A 15,955-nucleotide genomic window follows, 5' to 3' on the forward strand; every position below is an offset into this window, starting at 1 on the left:
GTGCAGAGAAGGCCGGAGGGACACGCATGCCCATCTCCCGAGAGACGGCGCCCACCGAGAGAGACAGACAGCACTCAGAGAGAGAGAGAGAAACAGCGACAGAGAAACAGAGACAGACAGCCCTGAGCGAGACAGAGACAGAGAAAGGACTCCTGGAATGATCCTGAATTCACCAATTAATAGCAAAAGAATCAGACAATCAGATCAAAACTCTCAGATTAAAGAATGTATGTGTTGCATCAGCACATAGACACTGGGATGTCGGAGTCCTAGAGTAATCCAAGCTCTGGATCAACACTTTAATATCGTTCCAGAATCAGGAAGTTTTCCTGAGATCTGGAACCAAGGACTAATAACGCCTTTATATGAAACGGAGATGAATATGACCCCAGTAATTGCAGAGGCGTTCGTTTGTGTGTGTGTGTGTGTGTGTGTATATATGTATGTATATGTATGTATGTATGTATGTATGTATGTATGTGTGTGTGTGTGTGTACAGAGTAGTCTGGGGGATGAAATTCTACAGGATTATAAATGCCAGAACAATGACCTCTCTTGTGAAGCATGTCTTAAATCGGCTTTTTTTACCAAAACATCTCACAAGGCCATATATACTATTTACATTTTGTAATTGGCAGAAATATCATACCAAATCAAAGAAAAATATTTTTCACATGCTTTATAGATTTTCACAAATCATTTGATTCAATTTGGCATGAGGGCTTACAGAAATTTCTTCAAAATAGAATACGTGGGAAAACAACTGGTGTTATATAACCAGTGTACAGACAGCAAATGTGCCGTAAGAACTGGCAAATATGGAACAGAGTTCCTCCAGCGTGCCGTGGAGTGAAACAGGGATATAGCGCAAGTCCTGCTCTATTTAACGACAAAAACGACTTAGCAAAGCGCAGGAGCAGCCGGACATTCCAGGGACGACTTAACGTGACGCTAAGATCAGGCGCTTTCTGTAGGCTGAGTTTACAGTGAAGCCCTTCACTTCTACAGCAGTGTTGTCGGAGCTGGGATCTGCCTGACGATCGGAACAACACACAAACCCTGGTTTTCCAGAAGAGAGCCAGGTCTCAGGGAAACAGATCGATTTTCCCGTGAGGGACAAATGTACTGGGCCCTTAACAAGGAGCTTTCCGCCCTGCCATGAAATCCTGTAGTGAAAAGATTTGGAGAAATAAATATTCCAACCAGAATATGGATAAAACTGTAACACAGAGCAGACCTGGGCCTGTATTCCTTCACCCCAACACAGAGCAGACCTGGGCCTGTATACCCCACATATCCATACACACACACACACACACACACACACACACACACACACACACACACACACACACACACACAGCAGACCTGGGCCTGTATCCCCCCCCCCCCCCCCACACAGAGCAGAACAGGGTCTGTACTGCATTCTCTACCCCCCCCCCCCCCCCCCCCCCCACACACACACACACAGTAATAAATACTTGTAATCTCTCAATCAAGCCAAAGCAATGAGCACCATTAAAAATAAAACACAGAGGGTCTTCTGGCCAGGCACATCTGCTCAGAGTCCCTCCCCCTCTGCTTTGATAGTCTACACTCTCATTCCTCCTCTAGAAATAAAAGTCACTGGCAATAATCCACAAATATGATGGTATATGGAAAAATGATGTAAATCAGCTAAACAAAGTAAAATGCTACTGATCTGTAAATCATACCATCACTCTGGACCACTAGCTAAATATGTACATGAAAGGAAAACAAAATACAGAATAAGTGCCCACAGCCTTTTTCATGTTGCCCAAAACATGAATTAATAAGACACATTATGAGAAAATCTCTGAAAACTAACAAATGTGTTCGGTTTTCTTTGTGCCACTGATGAAGCCGAGAGTCACCACAGCCACGTCTCACCTCTGAATGATTTAAGCACATTTGGAGACATTGCGTGTTATCTACACATCACTTGACTTTTGTACTGCCTCGGCAAAACTATCATCACAGTTGCCAATAAAGCATTTTATAAATGAAAAAACATGAAAATGAAATGAGAGAGAGAGAGAGAGAGAGAGAGAGAGGCAGCTCTTAGAGACAGTGTGAGACAGTGCTGAGAGAGAGAGAGAGAGAGAGAGAGAGACATATAGTGCTTAGAGAGACAAACAGTGTTTAAAGAGAGAGAGAGAGGGAGAGAGAGGGAGAGACAGTGTTAGAGAGAGACATAGTGCTTAGAGTGCGAGAGAGAGAGACATAGTGCTTAGAGAGAGAGAGAGACATAGTGCTTAGAGAGAGAGAGAGACATAGTGCTTAGAGAGACAAACAGTGTTTAAAGAGAGAGAGAGAGGGAGAGAGAGGGAGAGACAGTGTTAGAGAGAGACATAGTGCTTAGAGTGCGAGAGAGAGAGAGGGAGACAGTGTTAGAGAGAGACATAGTGCTTAGAGTGCGAGAGAGAGAGGGAGACAGTGTTAGAGAGAGACATAGTGCTTAGAGTGCGAGAGAGAGAGAGGGAGACAGTGTTAGAGAGAGACATAGTGCTTAGAGTGCGAGAGAGAGAGAGGGAGACAGTGTTAGAGAGAGACATAGTGCTTAGAGTGCGAGAGAGAGAGAGGGAGACAGTGTTAGAGAGAGACATAGTGCTTAGAGTGCGAGAGAGAGAGGGAGACAGTGTTAGAGAGAGAGAGAGAGAGAGTGCTTAGAGAGAGAGAGACATAGTGCTTAGAGTGCGAGAGAGAGAGAGGGAGACAGTGTTAGAGAGAGACATAGTGCTTAGAGTGCGAGAGAGAGAGAGGGAGACAGTGTTAGAGAGAGACATAGTGCTTAGAGTGCGAGAGAGAGAGGGAGACAGTGTTAGAGAGAGAGAGAGAGATAGTGCTTAGAGAGAGAGAGACATAGTGCTTAGAGAGAGAGAGAGAGAGCAGGACTGAAGCTGCAGGGTTGATCCTACTCTGGTTAGACCACATCACTGCTCCACCACTCCCTTTTGCTTTTGTAACCACTCACGCAAAGGGACAAACACATTCACCCCTTTTTTGTTGTTGTTTTGTTCTGTTCTCTTTTACTCAAGGTGTTTCTCTGTTTCTCATGGGAACATGACATTCCCATTTGGAGCTGAACGTAACACCTCCTCCCTGTAGAGTAACCTTCCGCCACTGCAGTTAGTGGGCTGGAGCAGGGAAAAGCCCTGGCCCCGCCTCCACCACAGGCCTGGCCCCGCCTCCACCACAGGCCTGGCCCCGCCTCCACCACAAGCCTGGCCCCGCCTCCACCACAAGCCTGGCCCCGCCTCCACCACAAGCCTGGCCCCGCCTCCACCACAAAACTCTGGAACTGAAACACAACCTCTCTCACTCTCTATCCTCTCTCTGTTCCTCTTTTAATCTTCTGGCCATTTTCCATCTCGTCTTTCCTTCTGGTTTTCATTATTTTAGTGGCCTATGGCCGGTAACACTAGCCATCCCTGCCAGACAACGGGACATACTTCCAATGCCTTTAAGCAGAAGCCTCATAAACAAGTAGATGACCAACAGGGAACAATCTCAGTAAGTCTCGGGAAACGGTCCGGGTCCAGCCCTGAGTCCACGTCGTCCTTCCCTCGTAGGGATCCATCTCTGCTCACAGAACACAGCTCACGCGAACACTCACAACAGCTCACACACGAGTTCTGACAGCACACTGAGACAAGAGGAACAGAGAGAGGTGGCCACATAATGCTATGATAATTAACTAATTAAAGACTACTTAAACACTAATTAAACTACTTAAACATTAATTAAAGCCCAGAACAATAAACTCTGGAGAAAAGGTGGAAAAATTCCATTTGGAATTGTAAACCAAACAGGTGAGAATTCAGATTTCATAAAACCCTTGTGCCAAGATGTATTCTTTCAACAGCTTCTTCAACCTAATATAAACAAAATGTATTCCAGCTTTCTCTCTGTATACAGTTACGCAGTGGTGGATAAATAAGCCAAACTGTTCAGACCACACCTCAAACACATACCGTATCAAATAGCGCTCATTAACACCCGACATTATCAGATTATGGAAAATTGGCATGTATTACCGTTTCATAGAGTTGCTCTGATTAATTTCACTGTATGCTGCTTTTCTTACCTTTGTGATTCACAAAGCGCTAATCCTGTACTGAAATGGAGAGCTTAGTTCGACTTCCTGGACCCAACACGCTTCTAACCGGTCATGCGCAGAGACAGCCCTGCCTGGATTGGTTGGCTTCAGTGTCTGTGCCGTAGTCATAGCGACCAGTGCACTCAGCATGATTACGCTCACTTTAAAACATAGAATAAGCAAGATTAGGAAAGAGGATTGAGACACAGCGTGACTTCACGACTCAAAAGACTGAAGAAAAGAAAACAGACTGATCCAGGTGTGTGTGGCACAAGGTGGACAAAGCAGCCCACACGTTTCTGAAGAAAAGCTTCAGGAACTCCCTGTGCTGCGCAGGCTTCCACAGTTCTCGTGCGGGGGAACACGCCGTCCCTTCAGTGCTGGGCTCTAAACTCAAAACAGGTTGCATCTATAAACAAAGCCAATAGAGACCCACTAATTGACTCCAGTCCACCATCACCATGTCTCCCGGTTCACCATCCTTACGTCAGCGTCCCTGCCGAGGTAAGACTATGTTCTTGAAACTCAACGGAAAGCGCCAACAAGCTAACCCCATAAACAATGCCTTTCTTCTCGGTTAATGTTCGTCAGAACCTCACAGTTGCGCCCAAGGACATGAAACCAGTGAAGCGCGGCTCGAGGGGAGAAGCTTCGGCCCGGCTGGGATGCCAGGAGGTTCTTGCGGTGCTGCGAGTTCCAGAGTGTACTGGAAAGACTGTGTTGGAGATGGACAACCAGCTAGCGCACAGAGCTAATGGGAACGCTCATGTTACATCGCCGTGGAGGAAAGTTTTACCATTACTGGTGCAGAAGGGAAAACGACTGCTAGCATTCCTGAAATGGGGGGGGGGGGGGGGGAGAAACATCTAAAAGTGCGCGACAGAATTGAGTTTGGTTCACCCTTACAAAACGAACCCAAGCAAAACGAACCCGGTCCTGGTGGGAGAAAGACACAGAGTGAACGAGAGAGTGGATCTCACGCGCTAATGGGGGGGGGGGGGGGGGCGCATGGCCTGTGCGCCTCCTCCCGCTCCTGCTTTTCCTCTCATTCTTGCTCCCCTTTTGTTCGGTTTAAAGTTTAACAAGGGCTGCAACTCTAGAGCCAGTGGGCATCCGCGGTGTTCTGGCAGCACTCTGTGTCACATGCAGAGGCCATGTGAACCTGGGGGGGGGGGGGGGGGAAGAGAGAGAGAGAGAGAGAGAGAGAGAGAGAGAGAGAGAGAAAAGAGACAGAAGAGGGCTGAGAAGAGAGAGAGTCATGTAGCCTTTTACAGTCAGCGCATTAGGCAGGGGCTTTTCCGCCCACATTTTCCGTACTGAATCCAGCTAACGGAGGGGCATCGCTGGCCAGGGTTGATGCTCTGAGATTCCACAGCAGTGTGCTCAGAGTCTGGGGGCTGTGAAACCCGTCCATCCCCAGAGCTTTACGCCGGTCCCCACCAGGGACGACACGCGTGGCCTCCCAAGCCGTGCGCGAGCGCACCTGTGTCGCCGCAAGCTGGTGGCCACAGAGGACAGGCCTGACCCTCGCACGTGCAGCAGAGGCAGGCGAAAGTGCGCAAGAGGCGAGCGCCCACTTAGCTCCCTGCTGCCGTCACACCGTGCGCGTTTCGCAGTGGCCCAGGTGCTGACAGGAAAGTTTCGCCGTAGGGCAGGGAAATGAGAGGTTTGCCTTGTGGGGGGGGGTCACGGCCCAAGCCTGCTCCCATGACCCTCGCCACATGTCTTGTGGCCGTGCGTCAGCTGGGTGGCTTGAAGTTTAACCGTGACAGGAATCTTGGCTGTTAATGTAAAACCTCGCTTTTCACACAAATCTTCAGAAGGAGCGTTAGCTGCACAAAAGCAGTCGGCTGGACTTCCAGTGTCACTCAGACTTCTGCTATTTAAAGTACGATTCTGAGGTCAAAATCATGTCCAACTATGACTGCAAGCTGGCAAGAAACACAAGCTCACATTAATATTCATTTATGTACAGGGATAGCTAGAAGCTAACACTAATGCCAGTTCCTGTAGCTTGAATATGTTCCTACTGGTGCATGCTAACTGCTGCCTTCTGTAGCCTGCTACATGTCACTAGCCAAACAACCTGGTCAAGATTGAAGATTTCTTTCTTGTCGTTCAACTATACACTTGTAAAAAGAGCACAGAGCAGAACCAAATTACTTCACATTTGGCATTACCAATTAAAACACAAGAGCAAGATAACAAGGAACTGATAAAATAAGAATTACAGGAATAAATATAAAGTTATGAAAATATAAATAAAAACTCCTGTCTGGGAAAAGAATCATCATCGCCATCATCATCAACAAGAAACACTGCTGGTCTCCTTGAAACCTAACACCTAAAATACATAATATATACAATATGCGTCATGCTAATCGTTCTCATCCTGTGACTATTTCAGCATCAGGGGTTTGTGGTTGTGAGGAGTCTTCCTGTGTGGGAGCTGGAGAGACCTGGAGACCCGCTCCTCCGGCATCGGTGCCCTGGCTCACGTCATTCCTGTAACCCAGCAGACCACGAGTAGACCACAGCTACAGGCCGAATGTCGAATCAATGCTCTGGGAGAGGTCCGTTTGGACGTACAGGGTCGTGAAGGTCAGATCCAGAGGAGGGCTGCAACGAGCCATTATTTTAGTAATCAAATAATCAAATATTCTATCGATTACTCCATCGATTCATTGAGTACTCGGATAAGAAAAATAGTAAATAGTACATTTTAGAAAAATCAGAAATTAGAAAAAAGTTAGAATGTTTTTTTTATTGCTTTAAATTGCATACAGTATCTGTCAAATCTGATGGTTAATCTGATGGGTAATTGATGTATTTAAGTGCCATATCACAATCTGGGTACAGAAAACACAAAAACAGCAACACGAACGGCACGTGCGAGCACCCTGCCGCGATCCAAGTGTGACAGGACGGACAGCTCGCGCTCTGTTCACGTAAACATATCCGTCTGTCGTCTTCTCCAGAAGCACCTCCACCTCACAGTGCATTCCGGGAGCCTTTCCGTCACTTGCTAAACACGCAAAGGTACTTCAAAAACGTCACCTTTGACTTCATATCATCTTCCACCCCACACCAATCCCACTTTAACGGTGCTCCCACATTTGTGGTGTTGGCGATCCTAGCATCGTTTTCGGCTTTTTGGATGTTTTGCACATACTTTGCCCAGGGCACGATGGGGAGTAGGAATATTGTGGATATAGTCGTATGGATTAAAAGAAGCTTCGATGCAAAGAATTTGCATCAGTAACTTTCAGTAATCGACTTACTCGAGTTTCTTGAGGAATCGTTTCAGCCCCAGTCCAGAGGGAGTCAAATCGCAGTCTTCCAAATACATACAGATTACCTACAGATTTTCCACCCTCCTTTTGTCCAGGAGTCAGGCGTGATCACAAAGTGGCTAACCACTTCATTAATCTTTTAAAATCAACAAATGGAGATTAGAAAATCTCCATTGTATACCTCCAAGTCTATACCTAGACTTGTATACCGCTGGTCTAGCTTTTGGAAGGTCACAGTGGGGGTCGTTGCTGGGTTAAAGGTGAAATCAGACAAAATTTATTCCAGCATACTCTTCCCACTGCGTGTAGGGCCCCACACATCTTTCGCGGAAGATGCTCTCTCGCTCGTCATCACCAAGCACACAGAAAGGGGTTCAAGGCTAAAGCAGACAGTTCCAGTGTGGACTGCTTTGCTTAGAAATGGCAGATGTTGTACTGCATTAGCTCGATTGCTGTTAATCAAAGCCCTGTAAGATCTCTCCCCACTGCTCTGCCTCCGACCTTCCCCAACTCACTCGCTCTGTGTGTGCAGTGTTTAGAAACCAGGCCCTTTCACTACTGGTGCGCCATGCACTGAGAGCTCTATGTCTTTGACAAAGTGCATTCATTACAGTTCAACTGTCCTACTGTGAAATCCTGACTTGATTTGGTTTTGGTCTTAACTCATAACTGGAGTTGCATCATGTGGTTCCTTTTCATATGAACTGACAAACGTGGCCTCCTACATTAAAACACACGTTGGGTAAGACATCTTCAGAGGTATTAACTGATTAACGAATGAAATCCTTTTTGACAACAGTCAGTTAACATCGGTGCTGCCAGTACGCACGACCTCCCGATCACTGACCTACGTTTGTACTGCTTGGCTGCCGAGTTTTTTTAGCGTCGCTCGGCTTGGCTGTTCTGATCTGGCAGCATTCTGACGGGCAGCTATCAACTGCGTTTCCGTGACAACGGCAAGTGTTCTGATGGCATTTACAGTAGGCGTGTCCCTTCATCCTCAGCCCTCTCACCCTGCAAACCCACCTGACCCTCCACAACCACACACACACACACACACACACAGCACATCAGTGCGAGTCCTCCATGATCTGAGAAGCTATCCACAAACCAGCAGCACAATCCAACTGCCGTCTGCCACTTCAGCTGCCTCCTACTTTCTCTCTCTCTCTCCCTCCCTCTTCATCCATCCCTTTCCCGCTCCTCTCTCTACCTCCCACCCTCTTTTTCCCCTTTCATTCTCTCACTCTTTACCTCACTCTGTTCTTAATAGCAACCCCCCCCTTCAATCTCAGTGCCAAGTTGTTTTTGTGTACACACACACACACACACACGTAATGCAGTGAGGGGAAAATGGCTGTTGTGTAATCACGCTCCTGGTTTTCTGTGAGTGTTCAGAGTCCCGTGGGTGAAACGCTGAGAGACTGGATCCTCCATCGTGGCTCCCTCACCACAGGCCCACTGCCGTGGCCACACGCCGGGCTACGGATGGCGTCCAGCTGCAACCTTTACCCACAGCCTCCGTTACTATGTCGTACTGCCAAACTGCAACTTTTCAGCATGTCAAAATCGATACAGGATATGATTTTACGAACGCTGCGCTACGCTCAGAAATAAAGAAACTGCAGTGTCATTAGGTGCATGTACACTCCAGAAGGCAAGCCCCCACACCGAGGACAGTCCATCAAAACAGCCATCAAAAGAGGTCCCTCACGGCGATCACTCTTTCTTGGCAGGCTGTAGAACACACACGCACACTGCAGCATATCAGGATTAGTGTTGAACGTGACATTGAGCCTAGCATTCACCAGAAACATACGCTTAAACACTGCAGTCATGATAAAACCCATTAGAACTTCCCCCAGAACCTCACTAGTCCCTCCCCCAGAACCTCACTAATCCCTCCCCACAGCAAACCCACCAGTTCCTACCCCCAGAACCTCACTCGTCCCTCCGAGAACCCCTGACCCAATCCACAAGGTGGGGAAAAGGTCGTACGTCGGCACCGAGAGCGTCATATAACACGAGTGTGCCATTATGTGCCCTTCATCCCATACACCGGCATACGGTCATGAAGTAAGTGCATGTGTGTGTTAGGACATAAACAGTAGCCTTGTGTTAAGGTTGTACTGCACTCACCGCACAAAACATGTCAGCCTCCTTCAAGCTGTTTTATTAACGAGCTGTTAGTTGCTACTCGCCTGCACTTGGCCAGCAGTTTTCCACAGGCTTAGGCCAACATGGCTGACAACTACCATCATCATCATCATCATCATCACCAGCCCCACTTAAGAGCACAGCAAATGAGGGGAGGAGATAGGGAGGGGGGCAGAGCCTCTGGCACATTGCTCACATGAGGAAGAACACACATGAACGCCAGTGAGCATGACACTGGTAAAGGAGGAGGAAAATAACCACAATACGGCAACACTAATGAAACTAATGCTAAAAAGATAGAACTCTTCAGAGAGAGAGAGAGAGAGAGAGAATGCACAAATTAGCCACAAATAGGAAGTGAGGCACTGAAATGGTCCAGAGCACAAAATACAATACTTTCTCAATATAGCTGACCCAGCTACAAAAGCTACTACATGCCCCAGTTCTAAATGCTTTCATTTGCTACATTACTCTTCCTCCTACCTTGCTGCCCTGCGCACACACACACACACACACACACACACACACACATACCAATCCCCTCCTTATGTAACGTGGTGTAATCATAGTCCGCTCCGCTGGCTCTGTGCGGGCTTCCATGTGCTCACACACCCTGCTCCCGGCCCGCAAACATGTCCAATCTGATTAGGCGATTAGGCCGACAAGGGAGCAGCGACCCGGTCACGCGGGAACACAGCTAGCACACAGATCGGTGCGTTAGCTCAGCACAGCTCAGGCAAGCGTGGAACCAACCACCCGCCATCACTGTCATGCACGATGTCATGCCTGGCGACAGGTGGCATCCAACAATACTTTCCCAGTACATTACAGTACATGAACCAGCGCAACACTACGTTTCCAGTACGCTATATGAAGCAGATCCAAGTGGTGCTGGCGAGGTTGTTTTTTTTTGTTTTGTTTTGTTTTTTTTACATGCAGGGGAGACTTGCAGCATTTGTTGCCAAGGCAACAGCTGACACATTTGTGAAAGTGCAAAATATATAAGGCCAAAATGACAGCGTCGAACATGAATGTTTTGGAGATTCGGTAGTCGACGAAAAACGACCCATCTGTAGTGCAGAGAGAGAGAGAGAGAGAGAGAGAGAGAGAGAGAGAGAGCGTGCTTCTCACTGGCTTAGCAGTAAACTAGACATATTTCACTGAAACAACCTTTTTTGTACATGGGTTACATGATTTGTCTGTTAGATCAGACTGATGGACGGTGGATGGAGCCCCTTGTGTGGAGGTTTGCCTTTTTCCAAGCACGCTTGGCAGATACAAAACCTATTTAGCACAGCACACACGAGCCGCTCCCAGCACAGGAAGGGTCTGGAGAATCGCTTTCATTTCTGTACGTATTAGGTGTCCAGCGCGTAATAAACAAACTCCAGCAGCTTCAGGGACTAATCCCCCTGTAACTGCTAAAGCAGATAATTACTGGAAACTAATGGAGACAGGCTAGTAGACTCCCATATAAAAAATGCTAAAAGAAGCCATGTGTCTTTGAAACTTCCCATGTCGTGCTTGCTGGACAAGCTGGAGGACTGAAAGGCAGGACCAGAGTGGCAGTAGCACATGCAGCCTGTGGGGCTGTGCCGTCAGGCGTCTCCAGGGCAGGCAGCTTTTCCCTGCAGCCTGTGGGGCTGTGCCGTCAGGCGTCTCCAGGGCAGGCAGCTTTTCCCTGCAGCCTGTGGGGCTGTGCCGTCAGGCGTCTCCAGGGCAGGCAGCTTTTCCCTGCAGCCTGTGGGGCTGTGCCATCAGGCGTCTCCAGGGCAGGCAGCTTTTCCCTGCAGCCTGTGGGGCTGTGCCGTCAGGCGTCTCCAGGGCAGGCAGCTTTTCCCTGCAGTCCACGACGGTCTCAGGGCAGAGCTGGCCTAGCGAGTTCAGTCAGAAACAGCAGTAACACAAACAGATGTGAGAAAGCCAGGGGGTGGGGAGGGGGTGGTGTTGTTGAGCGACCCGTGTGTCATGAAGCGGAGGTTCGCTCCAAACCCACTGACACACAGCTGACAGAAGCTGCATGACTACTGGCTACCAACTGACTCAGACGGAGGAGAGAACTTAGCTGAAGAAAATGAATCAATGAATACAAAACTCATACAATAATCAATACAAAAAAGTACGCACTTGTAAATGCCACAGTTTAGAACGCCGAGAGCTGTTGCTAGAGCAGATGATGAAACACACTGGAAAGACAGCTAGAAAAGCAACACAGCCTAAATCAGCTAGCGTGTGAAAGCGCAAGAGCGCGAGAGCTGTGTCCTGATTTAGTTGAAGGTGCTCTGGTTTATTTCTGTCTGCTGAAAAGGCCCTTTGGGTTCCCTGCTTCCCCGAGCGAGGAAACGCACAGCCTCCACCCTCCACCCAACTCCACCAGCTCTGCCCGTCACGCTGGGGCTTTTAAAGAGTGCAACTTTATGAAGAAAAAAAAAGAAAAAGATTACAAACCAACTGATTCCATTTTACAGTTAATAAATAAATAAATACCGGGAGAATAAAAAAATAAAGGTTGCGGTTGTTGCTGTGACATATTTAATGACAAACAATAAACAAGAAAAACTGTTTAAAAAAATAAAATAGCATTTATGTTTGGTTATATTGTGATTATTACTTCAAATGATACATGGTTGAAAGCCTGACACACAGGAGTTTAGCTTCTCGTTGGTTTATGCAAGGAAGAAGCATGAAGGTGAGTTTATGAGCTGGAGACTCCGGAAGCCTGTGGAGGAACAGCTGCGTGAGTAGACCCTGGTCCTCAGAGAATGGTCGTTACTTCAGAGAACTTCAATGAACTCTGCTGACTCACCCAGCAATGGGTTAAAAGGCAGAAGGAACACTGAGGCGGACTCTGCTCTAAAGCTTTAGCCATTTTACTGTGCTCAGATGAAGGTTCCGTCGGAGCTACATTTGGGTCTGGACCGAGCCTCCGGTCGGGTGGGCAGTGTGGTCTGGTCTCCGGCTCGGAGGGGAGGCGGCTGTGGTGGTGTGCTCTCCACCCCGCCCGGCTCACACACAGGAAAACGTGGCCGCCATTCTGCAGGAGCCAGCGAGCATTCCACACATGCCTTTGTGAGGTGTGTGTGTGTGTGTGCGCGCTCGCGTGCGCATGCGTGTGCGTGTGAAGAAGAATTCCAGAGATGAGATAGGATAGGGAGTAAGAGAAGGCCACTTTCTTTACAAGTGGCTGAGATGATCAGGGGAGGGTGAGAGAGAGAGAGAGAGAGAGAGAGAGAGAGAGAGAGAGAGAGAGAGAGAGAGAGAGAGAGAGAGAGAGACACTTTCTCTTTCAGCGTGCAAGGAAAGTAAGAAGCTGTGAGCTCGAGTGGCCTGCTGTAGATCTGAGTTGGGCGGGAGTTACCCCCCCCCCCCCCGGTGCACGCCCACTCGCTCATGCAAGAGCTCGCGGAAGCGCTGTAAACACAAACAAACCCCCATCTAAACAGCCCAGCGTGTTACTGAACATACCCGGGTAAGCCCAACACGGCCTGTCTCCTGGACAGAACACACTCATGCCCCGGCTTCTCTCCTGGACAGGACACACTCACACCAAAGTCTCTCTGAAGGAGGAGACACTGCACTTAACACTGCATGCAAACAGAAGCACAAACAGGCCTAACGAGGGTCCTGTTTAGTCCCAAACTGGACCATGTTTAACCATAAACGACGGAGAGGTTGCCACGGGTAACACACACCAGCAGCTCAAATCAACAATTTACATCCATGGAGGCCAATACACTAAGACATCAGAGAGAAAGAAGACAGGTGGGCAGACAGACTGGGCCTTTCCTCTACACGCTGAACAGCACCTCCTAAAGTGCAGGACTGCACGAAGCCCGTGTCTCTCCGCGTCCGTGGTGAGTAAGGATTTCGATCATGTGCGTGCTTTCCATGCCACTCTCGTCTCCTGAGGGCATCAGGAGCCACGCCAGTCCTCCCGCTGCTGTGGTTTATTTCCTGGTGCATGTCTTTGAATGCATTTAATCCTCCACAGAGCACAACCTCAGCGGAGTCCCTGCCCCTGACCAAGTCACCATCCAGACCAAACTTATACAAAATTTTCAGACTGTAGTCCAAAATTAGCTTTGTATGTTTAATTCAAAAATAAAAAACAACAAACTTTTATTTTGATATAAGGTAAGGCAGAGTACAACAGACCGAATGCTTGGAATTGCACAAGCAGGTCTGCTCACAGTAGATGTTGCCCTGGATTCCTGTCTGGTGGTCTGGTAGGACGGCCCTCATCCTGACCTTTACGACCTTTCATTAAGCCCCTTTGTTACCGAGTCATGCCTTGCGCCACTGTGACAGCACAGCAGCCAGGTCATAGGTCATCAGAAGTACTACAAATACGTTACACAGTACAAAGCAGGTAAAAACAGAGATGTTTCGCCATGTGGAGGCATTTAGCTCGCCGATTACGAAACCATTTACTTTTACTGAATGCAGTCATACAGACCAACACCGTCAGAGTGATCCGGGTCGAGAGACAGAAGAAACATTAAACTGGTTGGATCCCAGTGCTGCGATACTCCATCGACTGGTCAGATTCTAAGTGCGGCGCTCAGTGAGCGTGATAACGCTGCTTTTACGTAAGAACGCTCAAAATCCAGCGCTGCTCTGCCGCTGCGCTCGCGCCTCCCGGACACCTCCCTGAGCAAACCCGCCACTCCCTCCTCCCCCAGCCCATCCGTATTCTCACCATCCCTGTTGTCCCCAGCTGAATGAAAGAAAGCACTTCCTGTGGCCATCCCCTGGGGGGAGACAGTGGCGGCTCGCCTGCCAAGACTGGGACGGCCGCGCAGCATGGGAATGGCCTGGGAGAGCGGCGGGTAAGCAGAGAGGGAGAGGGAGAGAGAGAGAGAGAGAGAGAGAGAGCGAGAGAGAGAGAGCCTCCCTCCCTTCTCGCCCTGCTACCCACCCTCTCATCTCCCCACCTCCCCTCGCCTCCTTTCCCCTCCTGTTTAGGGCCCCTCTGTCTTTCCCAGTAAGAGAGCATTCAGGCCTTTCAGCTCGAGCGTAAGGGAGCGAGGGCCGGAACAAGGCTGGGGTCCAAGCACCAGAAGCTGGCCGCGGTGGCTTTGTGGCTGGGTCATGTGCGTCCGTGGGAGCTGAAAACGCTGCCATGCTTCTTCAACAGCAGCGATGCAAGAGGATGGGAGACAGTAACATAGGTCTGTGTGTGTGTGTGTGTGTGTGTGTGTGCGTGTGTGTGCGCGTGTACCTACCCCAAGGGCCCAAACATGGTGTACTACATTCATGCACAGACATGGTTAAATATTTACGTTTCTGAGCTAGCGGCCTGAACCATAGCTGTCCAGACTTGAACCACGAGGGAGGCTCTGTGCTCACCTCAGGTGCCAAGCTCAGGAACAGAGGCCTGGGTGGGACAGGAAGGCAGTGTCACGCACCTAACCCCCGCAACCCCTGTTTTAAACGCACGCGACTCCAGAATAACGTGGCCCTGGAATATAATGGCCAGCTATTTCTGGAAGGGCTTACATTGTTACATCATAAACAGTACTGGGTCATGTGACGTTCCCCACTCGCGAGGCAGAAACACGGAGGGCGGACAGGCAGCAGGAAGACTGCGGATAGTCAGGCCCGGGTTATCATTTGGGCACTATCTTACGCGCACGTGCTTAAATCTCGAATCCGCACTTTGTGACGCGGGTCCCCCCCCCCCGGGTAACACCAAACACCCTGCACGCCTGCCAAATGTGTGCGCCACGCGGCTTGCTCACCCGAAGTCGGTAGGAAAGCTTTGAGCATTGGCTGCAACAGAAGAGTGTCAAACAGCAAAAACTGCAAACAATGTTGTTGTAAGGCTGGAACCGTCTGAACGCACAAACATACGCATCCGCTGTGTCGTTTCTGCGAGTGCGCGTTAGGGCCATGGCGCGCGCGAGCCTCTGACTTAACCCAGCTACTAATCCGCCTGAAGCTCAGCGCGCCGCGTGACATCAGATAGAACCGATGGCACAGACAGCACGCTCATACCGGGAGGCCCCCTTCAAATGAGCACGGCGCTGGGCCCACACACACCACTTTAAATCCGTGCGAAATAGATTTAAGCCCGCTGTCAACGTCCAATATGCAAGCAGAGAGGCAGAGAGAGGCAGAGAGAGAGAGAGAGAGAGAGAGAGAGAGAGAGAGAGAGAGAGAGAGAGATTCTTGTGCTTTGTTTTTACTTTATCGAGTATTCAAGTATGTCAGGGGGGATTAAGAGCAAAATAAAACGCTTTGCACGTCGCGTACTGCGGGAGTTTAACGGGGACGGTGAAGCACGCTGTTATCTCGGCAGCCTCGGCGTGACCGCGGGAAGCTCCTCTGGAAATGGACGTCAGTGTTTGAACAGTAAACCTCCACAGCGTTACGCACATTCCGT

At 49.1% G+C, this 15,955-nt stretch overlaps 1 protein-coding gene across 1 annotated transcript in view; it reads right to left on the bottom strand.

Annotated features, from left to right (window-relative positions):
* The window catches only part of phlpp1 (PH domain and leucine rich repeat protein phosphatase 1), a 44,705-nt gene that overhangs the window by 26,486 nt on the left and 2,264 nt on the right, over positions 1-15,955 (bottom strand). The gene's annotated exons all lie outside the window — the stretch shown is intronic.

The sequence above is a fragment of the Electrophorus electricus genome, chromosome 13 (assembly GCF_041902795.1).
Source record: "Electrophorus electricus isolate QZ-2024a chromosome 13, ASM4190279v1, whole genome shotgun sequence".
Lineage (NCBI taxonomy): Eukaryota > Metazoa > Chordata > Actinopteri > Gymnotiformes > Gymnotidae > Electrophorus > Electrophorus electricus.